Below are 15520 nucleotides of genomic sequence, written 5' to 3'. Positions count from 1 at the left end.
TAAGCCACACATGTGAGCTGGTATAATAGCTCTTTAGACTGCGGTGCCACCTCTAGTATATGGAGGAACCAGGATGGCACAAGGTATCCTCTACCTAGAGCTGTCATTCTACTTCCTCCACAGGCTCTACACCATGGGTCAGGCTTTGGGGTGGCCTTGCCCATCTGCACCAAGAGCTTTCAATATCTTTGCTCTCCTTTACCCCGTGACTCTTCAGATCCATTTCCTCTCTTGCCTTACATCATGTGTTGATGTTGTACTGTGCCAGGCTGGTCTTGAGCCATGCTAGACAAGGGATGGACATTTCTTGTGCAAATGGGACCACTCTTCTTATCCTCTGTAGGTCCCTCACTTATTTTCCCCACTGGTAGAAGTGGTGGAAGGCAAACATACAGCCAGCACTAAAAGAGATCACATTGTAGGAATACAGTGGCCACTGCCTAAAGCATTCAGGAGAAGACATACTGGAAAATACAGTATTCTAAGTTTACATGCTGTAAAATTCTATACAGTAAATTTTACATGACCAGAAAACAATTTATCATTCACATTTTTCTGCATATGCTGGATAAGATTTGCATTTGTGGTCATCATCAACAAAGCATAGTAACAGCCTTTGAGACAGTCACGAGAAACCAGTAGTCATGGGTGACATGATGAATGATGCAGCCTCATGAGTAGTGATGTAACCAGCATTAAATAAATGGTATTAGATAACTGCAGAGGCAGAGGTCTATACTGTTTCAGTACAAACAGAATCTAAAGAGCCGTTGCATTGTGAATAATAACAGCATTGCTACCTGTTTCTCACATGGTGGAAGATATGAAACTAGCCAGGAACCACACATTTGACAATTAAGAACCAGAAGATACAATGCCAATCTACTGGCTGATATAAGGAATCATTACAAGCAATGATTGGACAATAAACGAGTGTGTAAGTAGCTCCACTTTACCCATTTTCTGAAGAATAAACTTTGTAACACTTTTAAAATCAAATTATTTATACAGACAGAGGACCCACAAAAAATATTTACCTGAGGCCCTGCACATTTTTGGGATGACCCTGAGGAAAACTCTTGGGGAAAGGAAGCAGCTAACCTTCCAACATACAGTTTCATCCTTTCTCAATATAGATTTCATATTACATGGTTTTGGAATCTTCATGACTTAATGCAACAAATATTTTACATATGCAACGAAATAATTACCACTCTGTGATACAAAGACCCTCTGACACAGTCGGGACTTTTGCACCTTTTTTTTTTTTTTTTTTTTTTGGTAGCTGTTGTTCTGTTGCATTTTTTCCTGCTTGAAGAGGGTTCTCAAGTGTTCAGATGAGGCTTGCTTACTTAGTCAATCAACTGCAGTAAAAGTGTTCTTTCTAGACTGACCTTCAACACCCAGAGTATTTTTGGATGACATCACTGTCATTAATTGGTAAAACTCAGAGAATGTAAAGTAATTTTCACGTTAGCCTTAAATATTTTAATTATAGAAGAAAAGCTGCTCTAAAAACATATAAATGCATGTTAGTAACATATACAGGTTATTGCTGAAATATCTCTTGGATCTTTTCCCTTTTTATGAACATGGATAATTAACGATTAACTATATTTTAAGGATTCCGTTTTACCAATGGTCTGTTTTTCCCACAGTCATATCTACAAAAATAATTACTTATTCACAAGTGATTAATCTTCCTTGACGACTTAAAGTATTAGTCTAATCATGCAATTACTAGCCAAACAACTAAGAGAGGCTAATAATGAACTTCTAGTTTCAGTTCTAGTTCAAGGAATCTTGGCTTATTTCTAGAGGGAGGCAAGAAATAATTAGAGAAGAAGACTGAATTTTAAACCAACATATTAAACCAACTTAAAGCGGTGACATAGCCGATTTATAAGCATATGAAAATATCCTTGTGTCCTTCCTCTTTTTTGTTTTTGTTTTTGTTTTTTTGAAAACGGAGTCTCGCTCTCTCTCTGGCTGGAGTGCGGTGACGCCATCTTGGCTCACTGCAAGCTCCACCTCCCGGGTTCATGCCGTTCTCCTGCCTCAGCCTCCCGAGTAGCTGGGACTACAGGCGCCCGCCACCGCGCCCGGCTAATTTTTTTTTTTTTTGTATTTTTTAGTGGAGACGGGGTTTCACTGTGTTAGCCAGGATGGTCTCAATCTCCTGACCTCGTGATCCGCCCGCCTCAGCCTCCCAAAGTGTCCTTCCTCTTATCCACTGATTTTTTTTCTCCTTGCCAGATTCTAATTGTAGAAACTACTACTAGAGATGCCTAAGCTAATCAAGGTCAAAATTTTAACTCCCACAGGATTTTAAAATTTCAAATACCATTGAATTTCTTTTCAATAAATCTTACAAATACATGTTAGAGAACAAAACATTCCAATAACATAGTATATTGAAATATAAAATCTGTAGTTAATTTTTGTATTTCCAGTTGCTGCTTGGTAAGAAAGCTTAAAGAAAAGCATACTGTCAGTGCCACCATTCTTGTTTTTAAAAATTCGACATATGTTTCCATTTCGATAAAGACGGTTATAAAATGCATTATGGTCATAGGAAAGAGAATAGAACAATTCAGATTTTCTGATGTATTTTTCTTTTAACTCACCAAGTATTGCTTTCCTCCTATCAAAGAGGGATAGCAAGTACCTAACTTTGAGAGACGCCTCTTCTGTGATCTAACCCTTTAAAGTGGGATGACAATCCTGTGGCAGGCAGGGAAAGGATATTTATTGAAAAAGGACATTAGCAACTAGAATAGTTACCTCTACTTTCTCAGTAATAAATGGCAAATTCCAAGCCTTAAGCCTTTTTGTTTGGAAATTCAACAACAATAACAAAATGAGTTCATCTTTCCTTAAGATCCAGTGACCTTTTTGAAACAGAATCCCAGGAAAATAATCTTAGGATGTGAAATTCTGTGAATTTTACAAATAAACTGTAAATTACATAAAATTAAAAGCAATTTCCTGGCTTTTCAGCACTGACCTTCTAATGGATGCATCCCAGTCACAGATCAACTGGCAAAAACCTTACATCCTACAAATCCAGCAAAAATCACTTGTAAACATGAAGACATTGGACCCAAATGAACATCAAATGTCTAAACAGAAAACAGCAAGAACCTGCTTGCTTTAGGAATGTTTTAGGATAGAAGATGTTGATTATAAATAAGCAATAACATGGTAGAAACAAAAAGCCAATTTGTTTAGAGCAAAATATAGTATTGAGAATCAGTAACATCCAATTCAGTGCGTCAGTCAACATGTTTGGATGTTATGTTTGATACAAAGCACAGTTGTGAAGTGGGTGAAGGATTCCAACTCTTCCACTGTGCAATCATGTATCCTTGCCCCACCCAACAGAAATAATAATGCCTTTCAAATATTTCCGTTCCCTGTATCCTTTGCCATCACCTCTCTGTTCTGCTTTTCTAAGCAGCAGGGTCAACCTGGCATTTCCTGGAGGACTGCACCTGTCAGCTGGAATCACCGTTCTTCCAATTGCTGAATCAGCCCACCCTCATACCACTAGCTGGTTAGTGATACAAGGAGACCTTCAAATTCTGCGAATTTTGTGTCCGGATTAGAACAGGCTGTAGGCCAATTTCTTTAAAAGCAGAACAGATTTTCAGACATTTATACAATCACATTTCTAATTACAGAGGGCCCAGAAAATACATATCATTTCAGACTTGAATGGACTATTTGATTCCAAGCAAAAATCTTTTATTTTGTCACCCAGATGACTACCATATACTAAGGCCATCATAATTATTCCTATTGTGGCAGAACATTGTTCTAACTTGAAAAGCCAAGCTTTTAAGAGGAGTTCTGTAAATAGAGTTGAATACTAGACAAACTAACAAAATGAGAAACAGGCAAGTAGGAATCAGTCATAGGGTTCAAATTTTCAACCTTTGTGACTTTGATCCTTTGCCAACCATGATTTTTCCACGTAAGCTGATGGATAAAGGCTACACAGAGAACACTGCTGAACTGAAAGAACTTTTCTAATTGAAGAAAAGACTTCAACCTGAACTGAAAGAACTTTTCTAATTGAAGACTTCAGCAATTCAGAAAGAATAGTCTATCATTTTTCAAGAGAATTCTAGTTAACAATGATATTATGTTATTGAATCCATTAAGAAAGATATATGAGCAAACTCACACTTTTAGTTCTGGGCACACTGGAATCAGAGCCTCAGACGGTAGTTCTGGTGCATAAGGTTTAGTGAAGCCGTGCTCTTCAGAGAAAGCCAGCAGAGTGGGGTGCAAAGCGGGAGAGGAGAGAGGAAAGAGCTCAGCAAGGATGTGGTCCTGTACAAAGGCCAGTCTTGACCTGATCCATGGGATCACACCACAAAATTAATTATGGCCCTCTCCTTCGATGTAAGGGGGCCATTTGTAGCCCCACATTCATCAGTCATTGGCTGCCCTTAGTTGGGGCGAGGAGCATGACCTCCTGGGAGATGCAGCTGCCATTCGCAATTCTTTAAAAAAAGGGGGCAGCTGTGGGTCATTAGAAGCCTATACTCACAGCAATTGGAGAAGGGAGTGACGGGCTGGGTAAGGGATCCAGGCAGGGCACCACAGCATCTACTACACTTGCTAATTGCAGATCACTCAGCAATTAGAAAACCACCTGGGCTCTGTAAAATGTTAGACAGACTGGAAAGGGTCACCTCTGGCATCAACAGGTGAAGTCATTGGGATGAAATGGCTGGCAATCTTACCCGGGTGCCCTTAATTGTATTATACTCCATGCTTTGTGCTTCCTTTGCTTGTTAACAATCTACAGCCTCTGACATAATGTATCCTTAACCTATTTTGGTGTTCTTAATTCAGAATTATTTCTTCTTCCCGCATGAAGAAAAAGCTGCCAGTTTTGAGAATATCCATTAAGTTAAGGGCACAAAGCAGAACGTTAACATTCAACTTGAAGAGAAAGAAACAGACTTTATACATCACAAAGCACAATCCTGTTTTAATGGAAGAATGAAGTTTCAGATGGAGAGATGTGGGGACAGAGAAAGAAGTTACCTTCTTTGTACAATTTTTATTTGCATTTGACGAGTGCTGTTCCGTGGGAATCCTTTACCCTGTGAAAAATGTCCACCTCTGCTGTTAGTTTGTGATGCTCCCCATTTCTCAAACACGAGCATTTAGAAATTCCAAACTCTCTGATTTTTTTTCCTCCCCGACCTTGTGCTAGAGTTGGAGTGATCCACATTTTCTCTGTTGCTCTGTGATATTCTGAAACAATCAAAATAAATTGAATATTTTATCACCCAATAGGTAGATCAGAAATAAGAACCCAAGGCTGGATAACAATAAATCTGGTGGTGTCTTTACCCAGGTGGGTATTTTGAAACCACAGAAAAACTCAGACATGTCATTTTGTACTTCCAACCTTCTCCTTCTCTATTTTGAGGTGATTAATTTCCTCTGGATATCTAGAGAACAAGATGGCTTTATATTTCAGTTCATTATAAAAACAGAAAAAGAAAGAAAAGATTTGCCTATCTCCATAGGAAAGTCGATTTCTTTCTTTTTTGACCTAATCAATGAGAAGGCATTAAATATAATGGTTTCAAAATCTTAACTAGAAATGCCAGTTTGGCCACAAAAGGCTTTGTTAAAAGGGCATGTAGGAATCCATGGAGAGGGTCATCATTATAATAATCCACTCAGGATGATTTGATTTCTATAGCTCCAAGTCTTGATATTTGTCCTGGATTCTGCAGCCAGCCAAGGCAGTGGGAGATTTTCTTCTGAAGCAAACAATCTCCCTGTTTCGTACTGATTCAACCTAATTCTAGCCACCCAGCCTACACATTATATATTTCCTATTTTGAGAAAAAACAGTCCTGGAACAGGGAGTAGGCAGTGGACTCAATTCTATTTTCCACTAAATTGAGACACCTTACAGATAAGAAAAGCCACATTTTCTGTGTAGGGGAAGAAGCAGAATACTTGCTGCAGTGAAAAATCACAAACCAGGAACCAGAGGATAAGAGGAGAATGGCAGATTAACTTCCGGTTACAGGACAGCCGTAAGCTCTTACAAGGCTCCCTCTGGCATCTGCCTCTAATTCCTAGGCTGTATGCACGTCCATAAAGAAATAGTTTCCCAAAAGTAGACTCATCTGGGAGTAAAATGTCAGCTTTGCAAGGCTTCTGACCCTGCCCTCCCACAATCGGGCAAGACCCTCAAGTTATAATTAGCTTCATTGACCCTTCAGTCTCTCCGTTTTTGCATGGCCAATTCACTGCTATTTATATCGGGGCTCAGTGGCGATTTTTGTGGCCACAACTGCGTTCTGACCTTCTCCAGAGAGGATACTGAGGGTCAGGACAGTTTTGTTCATGTTTGGATAGAGTTAATACATCATCTCTAGGATTAGAATTCTAGTTTGAAAGAGTGAATGGTAGCTTTGGTTTTATTTTTGGTACAAGAGAATAAGGCTTTGCTTTTAATATTTGAATTTAGGTGTGGGGGTCAGTAAATACATTTATGAAATGCCAGTTAGAAGGAGAGAGAAGGTGTAGAAAATGAAAAGTGGGGGAAAACTTCCCACTAGAATTTTGCCAGAATTTATGGAAGTCTGAGGTTAGAACTGACTTTCTAAGTTAACATTAATACAAACTTACCTCTTTAACGAGCCTAAGTTCAGTCTCATAACAAAGAGTTTCAGCTCTTCAGAAATATAATTTTAAAAAAATGCAAGCTAGGTGGGCAAAAGCACTAAAGCTAGAGGCACATCCTCCTTGCTAATAAAATTAGCTGACATTTATTTTGTATTTGCAGGTGCCAGGTACTGTTAAGAGTCCAATGCTAGGGTGAAGTGTTATCACTTCCAGAACACAGTCTCCACACTAGTCAGTGGGACTGAAGCCCAGCTGTAACAATTGCTAGCTGTGTGCCCTGCAAAAATATATTTAACCTCTCTATGCTTCTGGTTGTTTTTTTTTTTTCAGCTGTAAAATTGGTGTTAGAAATAATCCTCACCTCATTTCAATTTAAGATCGTGAACAGATATCCACATTCTCAACTTCATTACAGCATTATTCACAAAGCCAAAATGTAGAAACAACCTAAACATCTATAGGTGGATAAGTGGTTTTTTAAAGTGTGGTATATACATACAATAAAAATAGTATTCAGCCTTTAAAAAAAACAAAAAGGAAATCCTGACACTTCTGATAACATGGATGAATCTTGAGGACATTATCCTAAGTGAAATAAACTAGTCATAGAAAGAGAAACATTATATTATTTGACTTACATAAAGTATCTAGAATAGTCACATTCAGACTAGAAACAGAGAGAAGAACAGTGGTTGCCAAAGCTTCAGGGAGGGAGAAATGAGGAATTATTGTTCTATGGGTGTAGAGTTTTAGTTAGGCAAAATGAATCAGTTCTAGAGACCTGCCCTCCAGTGTTGTGCCTGTTGTTAACAATAATGTGTTGTACACTTAAAAATGTATTAAGGAGGTAGATCTCATTTTAAATTTTTTTACTACAATTTTTTTTGAAAACTGAAAAATACTAAATCCCTACTTCACAAGATGCTATAAAGTTAAATCAGTTAGTGCATGTAAAACACCGGCACAGAACCTGGCACTGGGAAAGAGCTTACCTAAATGTTGGTTATTACTATTATCCACTCATTAAGTGAAAAAGTGGAGGTTTAAAAGGGTAATTTGTTCAAGGTCATGCAGGGAAAGATGGGCAAAGCTGAGATTTGAATGCAGGTGGTCTAGCTCAAAGTCCATGTGCTTTTGTGGTAAACCTTAACACCTCCCTGGTAAGCACATCCCCAAGGACTCAATGTGATTGGACTCAGCCCTACCTGATGTGGCAGAAGCAGTACAGCAATCAGACACCCATGGGTTCCTTTTGGCCAACAGCTTGTGGCAGACCATGAGTCTTAAGAATTAGTAGCTACTGCAAAGGCTGATGGGCTGATGGTGCCACAAATTTGAAGACAGTGGGAAGGAAGACCCTCAATTCTCCATGAAAAGACTTGATGTGGGAAAGGTTCTTGGCTAAAACTAGATTTCTCTCATGTGAAATTAAGGTATGATTATGAAATTAAAAAAAAACTCTTATGAATTTACAGCTTTTGTGAGGGCATAATATTTCACTTAAAGCAAAGAGAAATTACCTTTTGTGGTAGATGGGTACCCATGTTCCTAAATAATCATTTTATCCTCAAGTTGTGCCCAATACTATATCATACCATGTCTCATTTCATCTCTATTGAAACACCATGAAGTAGAAATTATTAGCTTTGTTTTACGAATGAGAAAATAGAGAGGTTAAATAACAAGATCACAAAATGGCAGAGCTAGAATTTGGACCCATGTCTGCCCGTCCTAAAACCCAGTGTTTTAACTGTGAAACCAATACTGCCTTGTTGCTTGTGGTTGTGGTGATCTGTTTATGTACAAAAATCACAGTAAGGAATATTTAGATAAGGCTCTCTCCTTATACAATAGTATGACCTTAGCATGGCTTGTTACATATAGAAGAAACCTAATAAATGTTTTTATTTTTTTTCTTCTAACCATACACTTGCAACGTACCTTGGAATTTTAAGTGATTTGTACTTCTTTTCTATTAAGCAAAGCTAAGAAAGGCATTATTACTCCCACTTTAACTGGTGGGAATTCTGAGACTTATAAAAGTGACTTGCTCCAGCCTTAAAGTTTTGAAGTAGCGTCTTATCTCTAGTCCCCTGGGCTTTTTCCTACACTTCATTCTCTACTTTTGGAAACATTTTCCAGAATAGGTGATTAGAGGGTATAGAAATACAATAAATTTTCTATAAATATAAATAATTTGTATCAAGAGGCGAATACTTTAGATTCCATATAGGTGAACCAAGAACATTTCCTGAAACCCTGTCTCCACTAAAAATACAAAAATTAGCCCAGCGTGGTGGCACGTGCCTGTAGTCCCAACTACTCAGGAGGCTGAGGCAGGAAAATCGCTTGAACCCAGGAGGCAGAGGTTGCAGTGAGCCGAGATTGCGCCATTGCACTCCAGCCTGGGTGATAGAGCAAGACTCCGTCTCAAAAAAAAAAAAAAAAAACACATTTCCATGGAGAAAATCTGTGAACATATGAGGCTCCCAAGACTGATAGATGCCCTTGGGTTCTATCCTGTCTATCCCTAAATAGACTGCAAATACTATGGGGTTTGCAGGCTTCAGGCTGCTAGATGGCCTAAAGTGCCTCTAAGCTGTTGGTGGGAGAATTAAAAGGTTAAAAGGGAAGCAATGGTAGAGAAAGTGTAGTAACTGGGAGACTGCATTATGGTGTTTGTTTGTTTGTTTTTGTTTGTTTGTTTGTTTTGAGACAGAGTTTCGCTCTTGTTGCCCAGGCTGGAGTGCAATGGCGCGATCTCGGCTCACTGCAACCTCCGCCTCCTGGGTTCAAACGATTTTCCTGCCTCAGCCTCCCGAGTAGCTGGGACTACAGACATGCACCACCACATCCGGATAACTTTGTATTTTTAGTAGAGACAGGGTTTCACCATGTTGGTCAGGCTGGTCTCGAACTCTCGACCTCAGGTGATCCACCAGCCTCGGCCTCCCAAAGTGCTGGGATTATAGGCGTGAGCCACCGTGCCCAGTTTATGTTTGTTTTCTATGACGGGATTAAAGCAAAAGGGAAAAAAAAACAAACACAGCCAAATGTCTGCTACACAGCCATATACACAATGGCAAGCTCCTTAGCATAGAGCCATTTATCATTTATATGTACCTCAACTTCAGCTTTGAATTGAATGCTCAAAATTAAGAAATAATAATAATAAACAAAAAAAGACCTCATTTTCCCTGTCTTTCTACAGGATCAGGAGAGGGGAAAGGTAAGTTTGAAAGAAAAAAAGCTTTGATTTCCTGCACATATTTATGCAGGAAGAAAAATGTCTTCACTGCCATCTCCAGACAAGAGCACCCTGTGCTGGTCAAGAACTTGTGTCTCATCATAGGCACTCAAGACATGCTTATTGGATGAGGAACCTGGGGCTCTTAAACTGATGGAGATGGCATCAGTCCTGCTCTGGAGGGACTTGCAATTGAAAACTTCTGACATTAACCCAGACAAAAATGGACAAGCTATCTAGATAATGCACTCAGAACTTTGAGCAATCAAATAAATATCCAGTTTGATTTTTTTTACATCACTTATAGTCACAAACTGCTTAATTTCCAACCATTCTATGGATAACCTTAGTTCACAGACTACTAAAATAAAGTCACAGTACATTTTGAAAAATGCCCTTCAGCAACATAAATAAGAAGCCATTTTTGACTGGAGATGAGTAGAATGTTTTAAAGATGCATTAGGAGGCATCTGTGAGTGAATCTTGCATAAGAATTTCCTCTCAATTATTTTGAAAGGTAAGTAAAATCGGCAGCTACACTAGTCTCCAGTTGGACATAGATTTAATTATTCTGGCTAGCTCAGAAGAGATCTAATGGTTCTAATGGATTCTTAAAGTTTCCTAAGTGGTTCTCCACACTTGGCTGTGTCCAGTCACAATGGACTTAATGACACATGTGTGGAAACGGAGCCACGATGGGGGTGAAAAACCCCACAGATACTGTCTGACAATTTTGCTTCCTGGCATTCCAAGATCTGCCACACCAGCTGATGTTACACCCTGATGTGCCCTTGTGTCCCTTTATGTTAACTTCCTATAATTTCTCATTCTTCTTCTATAGTATTTCCACGATACCTTTTGATGGAACCTACCACACAATCACTTAGGCTTATTTTCTGTTGTCCGAAACTCTTCTTGTGAAAGTCTTCTGGGACTGCTGGAGAGCCTACTTACATCACGGTGAAAAGGACTAAAACATAACGAAAAGAGAAATGAGTTTGTAAATGCAGTCTGGAGAGGTCAGACTAAATATTTTGTTAAAGATGGTCTCAGGAGTAATATTTGTTCATGAGGCAGACATGAACATTTCCACTAAGAATCAATAGTGAGCCCATTTGCACTGCGCTTAGTGTTCAAAGTGTTTCTGTGCATTTATCCCACCTCGCGCACTTTCTCTCTATAAATAAATATCAGTGGTGGTGGCTGTCTGTGTTTCAAAATGCTGCTGCCAGTCATGTTGTTATCCCTGCCTGAGAGTGGAGCTGAAAAGACCAATGCATCGCTATCCATCTTTTATAGCCTGCATTCAAGCAAAGGTTTTCCTGGTATGGCAGTTCTCATTGCACTTTGCTTCTCGTCTTTTAACTCCACAGTCTGTCTGATGCTCTGAAGCCTCTGTTTGGAACAAGACACCCTATTTCTGCAGGCTAACCACCCATCTCCCAGAAAATTCTGATGATTTTGTTTCCCAATATTCCAAAGCCCTGCAGACCAAATGATGGGACACTTCTGGGTTCCTGTATATTATATCTTCTGCCTGATCCCCTTACAGATGTCAGCCTCTCTCAGCACAAATCCTGGGACTGCTTCCTTTATTTCCCTTCCATACTTGTTCTGGCCAATGAAGCAATGTTATAGCAAACAATTCTTCAAAAGAGAGGGAGTATGGCATAGTTGGAGGGGCATGGACAGACCTTGGTTTAATTCCCAACTTGGCTACATACTTGGCAAATTAATCAACTTCTTTAAGCTTCAGTTATCTTATATATCAAAACAGTATAATAATGCCCAGCTTGAATGAGTGTCATAAAGATTAAAATAATACCTGGAAAGGACCTGGCTCATAATGGGCAGGCTGTAGAGGAACCATCGTTACTTAATTCTGATAAAACTCGTCAAGTTCTAGAAGAAGATACCACATTAGTTAGGAAGCTGGTAAAATAAGCTATTTGTAGACTGCAGATGATTTGACAGGGGGCTTGAACCCATGCTTACTTTGTCCATCTAACATTTGAAGAATAGCCTGACCTTTTTCACTGACTTTTGGGATTTCCCAATGTCTCTCAGTACATCTTTGGACAGTATGCCGGCCAGTAGCAGAATTCAGCAGCAGATTTACAACAGTCTATTCCTGATGGAAATCTTTGACTGGAGCAAACTAGAATATGACCCTTTTCTCCTTCAAGTTTATCATCAATCAATGGTGCTCTGCCAGCTCTCTATAAAGGGGATCCTAACCTCCTTTCGCCCTTACACTTCAAGAAAAGATAGGCAGCAACGAGGAGTTCCTGTGAGGTAAGTCTGCAAGGACTTCCTAGCGTGTGGAACAAGGATAAGCACCCAATAAGCACTCAAGAAGCATTGGACACAAGGAAGAATGAATGAATGACTTTATGTCCTAGTGAAAGAATTTCCTGTGGACCTGAAAATATTGGTGTGCCCGCAAGTCCTTACATTCTCACGTGTTTGAACATAACTCTGTAAAATAATACTGAAACTCCTCTAGCTCCATTTTATTCCAGCGATAGTAGGTCACCATCAATATCTAGATAAATGATTGCACGTAAGTAAATGTCAAGACAGTAAAATTTCAAACTGAATTGGGGCCTTAGTGGTTTGCCCTTATCTATCTTTGCTGTGAACCTATAATATCGGCCATGTTGCAGAGCTCACATCCACTCTCCCACACTTCACTGTGTTTCCCATGTGCCTTTAAGGAATCATTCTTGATCTCAGCCATAAAATTGGAAAGCTGCATAACTGACAAGATGATCCCTGAAGGCAGCTGAAACATGGGGTAGATTGAAACCGACAGTTAATTTGTAGCAGTAAAAAATAATGATATCATCATAAAACAAGTTTAAGATCAGACTGGGCTCAAACACTGTGCACCCACAGGATATATAGATGGGTATTGTCAAGCTTAAATAACAAAGCAAAACAAAACTGAACCTCCCAGCTTCACCAAGCCCGCTTCATTGGCTTTTTTGTGGTACGCTATCACCATCTGCTGGCTGCAGCCCATAAAATGTCCAGCATTCTCTAAGTCCTGGAATATTCCATTCTGCAGAGCCTGATGTTAATTACTATGCACCAGGAAACATATTAACCTCACAATATCATAGAAATGGTACAAATAAGTCAGATCTTCTTAGAATACCAAACAAATAAAAGATCCCAAGAGACTAAAGATTGCCAAAGGCACCCACCCTGTTCTGCCACGCCTGAAAGCTGCACCTGCTGGGTGCGCACAGCCTAGCATATTCTCTTTTTATTCCTGAGCTCTTTCTTTACAGGCATTCACTTTCCGACTTCCTCCTCTCCAGCTGCCTTCTCTACCAGGCATCCTACACGACACTGCAGTGATAGGCAAAGCAGCAGCTCTCAGCTAAAAACAGCCTCCTCCTAGATATCTTAAAGAAAGAAAACCACTGACGCATCTTCTTCAAGGAAAGCAAAGCCCCAGCGGGACTGAGCAAAGAAGAAAGGATATTGTTGCCTCTCCAAACTCTGAAAGCAATATTTTGCATGATTTTTCTCAAGGCTTGCCTTGCATTGTTTCTGGATTCCCTAACTCAGCAACAAGTGATGCTTTGGAGGGAGAAAAGATAGAGCATAAGCAAACAAAATATAGCCAGCTATACACCCCTACCCATTTTATATTATGTGTTTAATCTTACCATTTTAGACCCTCTCTTCCTAGCATTGCAGGCCTGTGACTTCTCAACCATCCTGGGGATAAAAGAGGCTTTAGAAAACGTTTCTTCTTCACCACAGCTTGTTTTTGTTTCTTCCGATTATCTGCAATGAAAATTCTTTATTGAATGAGTATGTAATAGTTGTGTAATAAAACAATTTATAAAAATCCTTCAATTTTTACCTATTAAGAAAATTTTCCTGCTGCTAATATTTTCATGACAAGAATTAGATGATAATTGCCCTCAGATAAAATATTTAGTTCTTATTTAGCAATAATGTAAATTTATCATAAGATGTTTTCCCCGGAAAGACCACGCCTAGTGTAGCAGAAACAAGTGCCATGCTCTAACTTGGGCACACATCTATAATTGAACAGGCTATCCCTGTTAGAAGAGCATAACAACTATATACACAAAACACACTGAACAGTTATTTCATCCTGAACAGTATCATCCTTGCATCTGTTTAAACGATTAGTTCACTCTCCTAAACACTCTGAGATGTGAACTTTAGTTCAAAGGCATTCTACATTTTCCTGCTGATGCTGTAATTTTAGAAGCAGACCACTTACAGGTTAGGAGATTTCTACATTACAAAGTAAACCCTTATAAAGCAGTAGAGCCTTGAATAAAATTTCCATCTAAATTATTTTTGTTTGTAATAACCAGTGAATATATTTTTAAATGTTCAATATCATCAAAATAACTAACAGCAAATTACTCTAAAGTAAAATAACAATGAAATTTTTTCCTATCAAATAGCAAAGGATTTTTAACAAATAATACCAATGCGGTCAAGCAACTATGCACTACTATCAAAAGTGTAATTCAAAGTAACCCTTCTAGAGGGTAATTTGGCATTGTTTATTAAAAGTCTTTTTTTTTAATGTATATATCTTGTGGTTGGTACATTCTAGCATTAGACTTTTGTCCTAAAAGAATAATCATGGCTAATGAATACAACATACAACATCACAGCTTTTTTATTTAATTTATATACAACATCATAGCGTTATTTATAAGAGAAGTTTTTAGCATTCGGATGTGGTAGGCTGAAAAATGGCCTCCCCAAAGATGTCCATGTCCTTATCCCTGGAACCTGTGAATATATTACCTTACTTGGTTGAAAGTACTTTGCAGATGTGATTAAGCTAAGGATCTAGAGATGGAAGGATTAGGCTGAACTACCTGGGTGGGCCCAGTGAAATCACAAGAGTCCTTATAAGCGGAAGGCAAATGAGTCCAAGTCATAGAAGGTGATGGGACAATGGAAGCAGAGTTTGATGTGATGCTCTTTGAAGGTGGAAGAAGGGCCCATGTGCCAAGGAATGCAGGCAGGCTCTAGAAGTTGGAAAAGGAAACAGGCTTTTCCCCCTAGAGACTCTAAAAGGAACATGGCCATACTGACACACTGATTTTAGGACTTCTGACCTCTAGAACTATAAGATAATAAATTTTGTATTGTTCTAAGCAACTGAGGACTCCAAAAGCCTTATTCTTAAGGGTCTGAGTTATAAAAGACGGTCTTTTTTATTTTTTTATTTTTTTAATTCTTTTTTTTTTGTACTTTAAGTTCCGGTGTACATGTGCAGAACATGCAGGTTTGTTACATAGGTATACACGTGCCATGGTGGTTTGCTGCACCCATCAACTCGTCACCTATATTAGGTATTTCTCCTAATGCTATCCCTCCCCTAACCCGGCACCCCTGACAGGCCCTGGTGTGTGATGTTCCCGTACCTGTGTCCATGTGTTCTCATTGTTCAGCTCCCACTTATGAGTGAGAATATGTGGTGTTTGGTTTTCTGTTCTTCTGTTAGTTTGTTGAGAATGATGGTTTCCAGCTTCATCCATGTCTCTGCAAAGGACATGAACTCATACTTTTTATGGCTGCATAGTATTCCAT

At 39.0% G+C, this 15520-nt stretch overlaps 1 long non-coding RNA gene across 1 annotated transcript; it reads right to left on the bottom strand.

The window, feature by feature from the left end:
- Positions 1-5094: 5094 nt before the first annotated feature.
- LOC115933713 (uncharacterized) lies at positions 5095-13717 on the bottom strand. Its single transcript, XR_008677406.2, has 4 exons — positions 13597-13717; positions 11742-11818; positions 10789-10886; positions 5095-5274 (listed from the first exon to the last, which is right to left on the bottom strand). It is a non-coding gene; the product is annotated as an uncharacterized lncRNA (long non-coding RNA).
- Between the last annotated feature and the right edge of the window lie 1803 nt (positions 13718-15520).

Source organism: Gorilla gorilla, chromosome 11, assembly GCF_029281585.2.
Source record: "Gorilla gorilla gorilla isolate KB3781 chromosome 11, NHGRI_mGorGor1-v2.1_pri, whole genome shotgun sequence".
In the NCBI taxonomy this organism is placed as follows: domain Eukaryota; kingdom Metazoa; phylum Chordata; class Mammalia; order Primates; family Hominidae; genus Gorilla; species Gorilla gorilla.
This window is presented reverse-complemented; position numbering and strand designations above follow the sequence as displayed.